The sequence below is a fragment of the Emys orbicularis genome, chromosome 12, assembly GCF_028017835.1.
Source record: "Emys orbicularis isolate rEmyOrb1 chromosome 12, rEmyOrb1.hap1, whole genome shotgun sequence".
NCBI classification, from domain to species: domain Eukaryota; kingdom Metazoa; phylum Chordata; order Testudines; family Emydidae; genus Emys; species Emys orbicularis.
In genome coordinates, this window is record NC_088694.1 from 42,360,702 (window position 1) to 42,369,073 (window position 8,372).

General features: G+C 48.4%; 1 pseudogene; it reads left to right on the forward strand.

Moving 5' to 3' along the window:
• Positions 1–7,190: 7,190 nt before the first annotated feature.
• LOC135887066 (olfactory receptor 14A16-like) lies at positions 7,191–8,126 on the forward strand (annotated as a pseudogene).
• The last annotated feature ends 246 nt before the right edge of the window (positions 8,127–8,372 follow it).

The window sequence follows — 8,372 nt, forward strand, 5'->3', positions numbered from 1 at the left end:
CTATTTAGTTCGACATAGAGGTCTCTTAAATCTGATTTCTGTACTCCTCCCCAACGAGGGGAGTAGCGCTAAATTCGACATGGCCATGTCGAATTAGGCTAGGTGTGGATGGAAATCGACGCTAATATCTCCGGGAGCTATCCCACAGTGCACCACTCTGTTGATGCTCTGGACAGCAGTCCGAGCTTGGATGCTCTGACCAGCCACACAGGAAAAGCCCCGGGAAAATTTGAATTCCTTTTCCTGTCTGGGCAGTTTGAATCTCATTTCCTATTTGGACATCGTGGCGAGCTCAGCAGCACTGGCAACGATCCAGAGCTCTCCAGCAGAGGTGACCATGCAATCCCAGAATAGAAAGAGGGCCCCAGCATGGACTGATCAGGAAGTCTTGGATCTGATCACTGTGTGGGGCGATGAGTCCGTGCTTTCGGAGCTGCGCTCTAAAAGACGGAATGCAAAGATCTACGAGAAGATCTCAAAAGCCATGACAGAGAGAGGATACAGCCGGGATGCAACGCAGTGCCGCGTGAAAATCAAGGAGCTGAGACAAGGCTACCAGAAGACCAAAGAGGCAAACGGACGCTCCGGATCCCAGCCCCAGACATGCCATTTCTATGAGACACTGCATTCCATTCTAGGTGCGGCCGCCACCACTACCCCACCACTGACCGTGGACTCTGAGGATGGGATATTGTCGACGGCCGCTTCCTCGGACATGTTAGCGGACGGGGAAGATGAGGAAGGAGATGAGGAGGACGAGGCAGTCGACAGCGCTTACAACGCTGATTTCCCCGACAGCCAGGATCTCTTCATCACCCTTACAGAGATCCCCTACCAACCGTCCCCAGGCATTAACCCGGACCCAGAATCAGGGGAAGGATCAGTTGTTAAGTGTTTAAAACATGTAAACATTTATTTTGAACAGAACAGGAATATTAACAATATTAACAATGGGTTTTTCATGATTAGTTTGCCCTAGGCGCTTAACATTTCAGTCCTTGGCAGTGCAACTACTGCAAAAGAATCTAACAATGTCCGGTTTATCAGGATTAGTTTGCCCTACGCGCTCTACTTTTTAGTCCTTGCCAGTGCAGCTACTGGAAAAGAAGGTCTATATGTCCGGGGATAGAGCTGAAATCCTCATGGGACATCTCCACGAAGCTCTCCTGGAGGTAATTGGAAAGCCTTTGCATGAGGTTCCTAGGGAGAGCGGCCTTATTGTGTCCTCCATGGTATGAAACTTTTCCACGCCAGGCTACCATCAAGTATTCTGGAATCATTGCCTTGCAGAGCATGGCGCCATACCGCCTTGGTTTTTGCTGGCTTTCACTCAGCATGCGGTCTTTATCTGTCCCAGAAATCCTCATCAGAGTGATGTCGCTCATGGTGACCTGCTTTGAATTAGGGGAATGTTACTGTTGGGACTGCTTGCCTGTTCCTTTACAGAACTGTAACCGGCGGTTTACAGCCACGCGGTGGAGGCGGGAGAGGGGCAGCATACAGGGATCTTTCCCGGGGACAGCCGTGAGGGGGTGGGACAGGGGCAGAGTTCATGCTTGCCAGATTGCCGGCAGCAGGAACTGGCCAACAGTAGGGGCATTGCTTTGAATGGGAAAGGAGGGCACTGCTATAATTTAAGTTTTAAGCAGCCAAAAGTCTACGCCTTACCATGTCAGCCTGCTACCCGAATTCCACTGTCCTGCCCCGCTTGTCTGATCTCCACTGCAAGACCCCAGGCACTGAATGCGAAGGCCAAAAATTCGACCTTGTCCTGAGTGCGCATGTGATAGGTGCTGTGCATGCTGTTCACAGAGAAAGACTATGTTCATTGTTCACAAAAAATTATCTTTCTGAGGAATTCACTCCCTTTTTCCCATCCCACAGCTGCGACTGTCTCCCGACCTACCCTGGCATCACCCTCGCAGAGGCTGGCGCAGATTAGGCGGAGAAAGAAAAGGACATGGGACGACATGTTCTCAGAACTTATGGGCTGCTCCCGAGCCGAGGCGGCCCAGTAGACCCAGTGGAGGGAGAACATGTCCCAAATCCATCGATCACACATTGAACGGGAGGAGAGGTGGCGTCAGGAAGACCAGCAGGCGACTTAAACGCTGCTTGGACTAATGAGGGAGCAAACGGACATGCTCCGGCGCCTTGTGGATGTTCTGCAGGAACGGAGGCAGGAGGACAGAGCCCCGCTGCAGTGTATCTCTAACCGCCCTCCCCCGCGACAAAGTCCCATAACCTCCTCACCCAAACTCCCAAGAAGGAGGGGCGGCAGGGACCATGAACACTGTCACTCCACCCCTGCAGACTGCTCAAGTAACAGAAGGCTCTCATTCCCCAAAATTTGATAAGTCCTTTCCTTCCCGCCGCACCCAAGCCCCCGGCACAGTTTCATCCCCTAACTGTTTAGTTGCAAATAAAAAATACATTTCTTTTAATTACTGTTTCCATCATGTTCTTTTAGAGGACAGTGTGTTTGAAGGGGGGGAAGGGGGTTGGTAATTGGACAGGACAGTCACCTTTACCAGGGTACAGACAGGGGGGCATGTTCAGCAGCAGGTCACACACACATTGCAGTCACTAGGCACCCTGGTCAGTCTGGGAGGTGGTTTTTATGTTTTGGGGGGGGGGCTATGTGAGTTTGTGGCGGGGGAGGGCGGTTAGAGATCTTATGCAGCGGTCCTTATCCTGGATCACAGAGCCACGCAGCAGCATCCTCCCCCGCCACAAAGTCACATAGCCCCCACACACAGAGTCCCGAAAAGGAGGGGTGACAGGCTCCGTTGAAACAACCAGTCCACCACTGCGGACCGCTCTAGGAGCAGGAGCCTGTCATTCCTTGAGTTTATAAGCATTCTTTCCATCACTACGCCCGCTCCCCACCAGTCTGCTTCCCAGTTTCAACCCTTTTCCGCGAAACCCGTAATAAAGAAAACGGTGTTCATTAACAAAGTTCCATTTATTTTATTTTTAAATGTGTGTTGGAACGGGGGGACGGGGTGAACGGGGTATGTAGCTGGAGAGGATAGTCAACATAAACTGGGTAAAGAAACGGGGGTCGGTTCAGCTTCTCTTTAAAGAAAGTTTATAGTCATAGGTTACCCTGCTCACTGAGGAACCTAGCTTTCAAAGCCTACTGGATGCACAGCACGTCCTGCTGGGCTCTTCTAATCGCACGGCTGTCTGGCTGGGCGTAATCAGCAGCCAGGCTATTTGCCTCAACCTCCCACCCCACCATAAAGGTCTCCCCCTTGCTCTCACAGAGATTGTGGAGCACACAGCAAGCTGCAATAACAATGGGGATATTGGTTTCGCTGAGATCAGAACGAGTCAGTAAGCTTCTCCATCTCCCCTTGAGACGTCCAAAAGCACACTCCACCACCATTCTGCACTTGCTCAGATGGTAGTTGAAGAGTTGTTTTTCACTGTCCAGGGCGCCTGTATAGGACTTCATGAGCCAGGGCATTAGTGAGTAGGCTGGGTCCCCGAGGATCACTATAGGCATCTCCACATCCCCAACAGTTATTTTCTGGACCGGGAAGTAAATACCTTCCTGCAGCCGTCTAAACAGACCAGAGTTCCTGAAAACACGAGCGTCATGAACCTTGCCCGGCCATCCGACGTTGATGTTTGTAAAACGTCCCCTATGGTCCACCAGTGCTTGCAGCACCATTGAAAAGTAGCCCATTCGGTTAATGTACTGGCTGGCCTGGTGGTCCGGTCCCAGGATAGGGATGTGAGTTCCATCTATAGCCCCACCGCAGTTTGGGAATCCCATCGCAGCGAAGCCATCTATGATGACCTGCACGTTTCCAAGGGTCACTACCTTTGACAGCAGTAGCTCAACGATTGCGTTGGCTACTTGCATCACAGCAACCCCACGGTAGATTTGCCCACGCCAAAGTGGTTCGCGACTGACCGGTAGCTGTCTGGCGTTGCAAGCTTCCAGAGGGCTATGGCCACTCGCTTCTGGACAGTCAGGGCTGCTTGCATCCGGGTGTCCTTGCGCTTCAGGGCAGGGGACAGCAGCTCACAAAGTTCCAGGAAAGTTCCCTTCCGCATCCGAAAGTTTCGCAGCCACTGTGATTCATCCCAGACCTGCAGCACTCTGCGGTCCCACCAGTCCGTGCTTGTTTCCCGGGCCCAGAATCGCCATTCCACAGCATCAACATGACCCATTGCCACCATGATGTCCTCGGCGCTGGGTCCCGTGCTTTGTGAGAGGTCTGTGCCACACTCAGACTTCATGTCCTCACCGCGATGCCGTAGCCTCCTCACCCGATTTCTCAGCATCTGCCTCTGGAAAAGGTGGACGATAAGGTGCGAGGTGTTGACAACGGCCATAGCTGCAGCGATGGTCGCAGCGGGCTCCATGCTCACAGTGCTGTGGCGTCTGCGCTGTCACTCACCAGAAAAGCGCGCGAAATGATTGCCCGTCGGCACTTTCAGGGAGGGAGGGCGGGAGTGACGGTTGGATGATGACAGATACCCAAAACCACCCTCGACACATTTTTTTCCCCAGCAGGCATTGGGGACTCGACCCAGAATTCCAATGGGCAGCGCGGACTGCGGGAACTGTGGGATAGCTGCCGACAGTGCACCGCTTCCAATGTCGATGCTTGCCCCGTTAGTGTGGACTCACAAAGTCGAATTACTGCCCTTAGTGTGGATACACACGTTCAACTTTGTAATATCGATTCCACATATTCGATTTCAGTAAAATCGAACTACTCTCGTAGTGTAGACATACCCTTAGTGACCAACATCAAACAGCCAGAGCAGCCTCAGCTGTGGGTTCCTCTGGTGGCTGCATCCCAAGAGCTGCTGACAAAATGCAGGAGAAAAAAAAATCTCTACTCCCCCAGAGCTGTTTATGTGGCATTAATGAAGGAACAGGCTATTCCAGGCCGGCTTGGGCTCTAATGCCACTGGGCTCTGAGCTGTTGTAGGTCACATGTCTGCACTACCAATATATATTCTATTCTGCAATCCCCTTGAGATGCCACATGGGACTCAGCCCTGCCTTGTTTTTAACCCAGGGTCCTTTCAGGGATGCTGCCATCGTATGAGATTCAGGCTGGGTACTCTTCCCCCTCTGTGGGGTTAGGGTCAGCTAGGGCTGCTTGTCAGGGTGGTTTGTTCCTGAGGTGAGATCAGATTCAGCTATTTAGCTCCAGCAAGGTATATCCTAGGCTATGACTGTGTCTGAATCCTGCACAGTTGAGGATCAATTTCAGAACTGGGAGGGGCTTCCAATCCCCAATCCCATTTAATTCTTCACGTTTCAGCCAAGCCTGCAAAAAGAGGGGAGCACCCATCTGTGGAGTGGGTCCCTGTCTGCTAGGAACTGCAGAAAGACCCAGCAACTCAGGAAATATTGTTAAGGTTCTGGGAGACAGCAGCTTGATAACACAGTGATGAGGCATTACTGACAGGTGCAAAGACAGACAGTGACTGAAGAATACTGGCAGTGGACTGTCCAATTCTTCAGAGGCTGGGAAACATTCCATAAAGACCAACACTGTAAGTCTGCTATTTCAGTTAAATATGTGTGGGAGCTAATATAGTGGAACAATGTAATACTAGAACTGTGAGTTACAATTGGAACTCTTTGAAACCTTTACTATCATTCAAGCAAACATCTAGAGCTGCTAATTTTTTTCCAGCATAAACATTTCTATTTTCATTGAAATTCTAGAAACCAAACCATTTTTTGGTGTTGTGAATCGAGAACCAAACTATTGCTGTTAAAAAATGCTGAAAACTTAAAAATTTTCACTGTTTTTTTTTTTTAAAAGAAAAAGATTTTTCCAATACTTACGTTGATTTTAAGGATAGCACAAACCTAGAATAAAAATGTTTTCAATTTAAAGCCCACTTTTCCTTTGTAATAATTTAAACAGAAAATATCTGAATTCCCCATACTGAAAACTAATATTTAAGCCAGTGGGCCAGCATTGATATTGTCCAATAACACCCTCTATTCCAATCACATGTATTGCTGTTTCAAAGAGATTCGTGCAGGATGGTAAAACTGAGAAACTGGCAATGTTAGTATCCTCAGACTATGTTTTATACATGCAGTCACCTTTAAACCGAGGCACAGAGAATTGAAGCCCCCAGCCAAAGCCTGTCTCCGCTAAATTACATAGAAGAGGGCAATGTGGCTAGCCCCCAGATCTCCTGTTCTAGCACCGTATTCTCTCTCACACACTGAAGCCTGCTAAACAGAAATACTCTGAACAGGTGGAGAGCACACAAACATAGTAAGACACAGCTTATGTCCCAGAGATTTTACAACTGAAGTAGACAGAACAGAGAAAGGGAGGGAAGGGAAATAGAGGTATGAGGAGGGTAAGTAACTGGCCCAAGGTAACACAGCAGGTCCATGGCAGAACCATCTCCTGATGGCCACTGAATGGCCAAGGCCAGATATACAGTCACAGAGGGAAACTACACAACACAGATGTAGCTGAGCGATGCTATTAGCCCCTCATCACACAGAGATGGAAATGCAGCTTGGATTTGGTGCCACAGATCAGTTTTGGAAACAGGCACGAGGCCAACTGTGTGGTGTTGCAGTGGAATTCTTACAACTGACCTGTCATTGGGGATGCTTTCTGAGTCCATTGGTTTTTAAGGCCCTGCTTGAGAAAGCCCTGGCTGGGATGATTTAGTTGGGGATTGGTCCTGCTTTGAGCAGGGGGTTGGACTAGATGACCTCCTGAAGTCTCTTCCAATGCTAATATTCTAAGATTCTATTATTCCATGTCATATCTCCTCAGAAACTGAAAATCAGGCAGCATTAGCTTTTTAATACATTACCTCCACATCCAAGTTTGCATATTTCCCCAATGGTGCAAATATCTTGGCAAGATCATTGGGGTTCGATGTGCTTTGCTCCATCCTTCACACAGCATTTTATCAAGACACATTCTGAGCCAGATCTTCGGATGGTGTAAACTGATACAGTTCCATTGACATTAAGGGACCCATGCCAATTTGCTCATGTGGGATAACTCACAACTCCTAGTTAATAGCAGTGACAAGTGCTGTGCTTCATTGACACTCACATCATGAGATATTGCAGCGTGGAATCAGTGCCACTCCCTCTGTCACTGTAGTCCCCACCACTGTCTTTGTCCTTCTCTCCACAACCATCACACAATTAACTGAGAAAGAAAATGTCCAACCAAACCATGGTGACCGAGTTCCTTCTCCTGGGATTCTCTGACATTCAGGAACTGCAGATTTTGCACTTTGTGGTGTTTCTAGTGATTTACCTGGCACGCCTGATGGGGAATCTTCTCATCATCACAGTCGTAGCCCTCGACCACCATCTTCACACCCCCATGTACTTCTTCCTGATGAATCTGTCCATTATAGACCTCGGCTCCATCTCTGTCACTATCCTCAAATCCATGGTCAATTCCATCATGAACACCAGGTTGATTTCTTATCCTGGATGTGTTGCCCAAGTCTTTCTCTTCGTAGTCTTCATTGCAGCTGATCTTGCCTTACTCACCATCATGACGTACGACCCATACGTCGCCATCTGCCAACCACTGCACTATGACAGAGTGATGAACAGGAGATCTTGTGTCCAAATGGCAGCGAGTGCCTGGATTACTGGTATTGTCTACTCTGCACTACATACAGGGAACACCTTCAAGTTACCCTTCTGACAGTCCAATGTCATCAACCAGTTTTTCTGTGAAATCCCCCAACTACTCAAGCTCGCCTGCTCTGACTCATACCTCAGTGAAGTTGGACTTCTTGCCTTTAGTGTGTTTTTAAGCTTAAACTGCTTTGTTTTTATTATTGTGTCTTATGTTCAGATCTTTAAAGCAGTGATGAGAATCCCCTCTGAGCAGGGCCGGCATAAAGCCTTCTCCGCCTGCCTTCCTCACCTCACTGTGGTCTCTTTGTTTCTTTGCACTGGCTTCTTTGAGTATCTGAAACCCACCTCCAGCTCAGCATCAAATATGGATCTCATGATGGGTGTTCTCTATTCCCTGGTGCCTCCAATAATGAATACAATCATCTACAGCATGAGGAACAAGGAGATCAAAGCTGCATTAAAGAAACTGATTGTGTGGAGGTTATTCATCAAGAATTAAAATGTCCATCATTGGTACTTGATTGAGATTTCATTCTGAGCTTCTTTATGAATATAATCAACTGATGACAAAATTGTCTCCTTGAGAACATAGGGTGCAATCTGTTTATGAATTCATAAAATCTGGACTAACTCCACTGAAGTAAAATGACTTAATTTAGAATTACACCAGTGTAAATAAGATCAGAATCTAAATATTGATCCATAAATGTACATACACACCTATCTATCTGTCTTATGCTGCTAA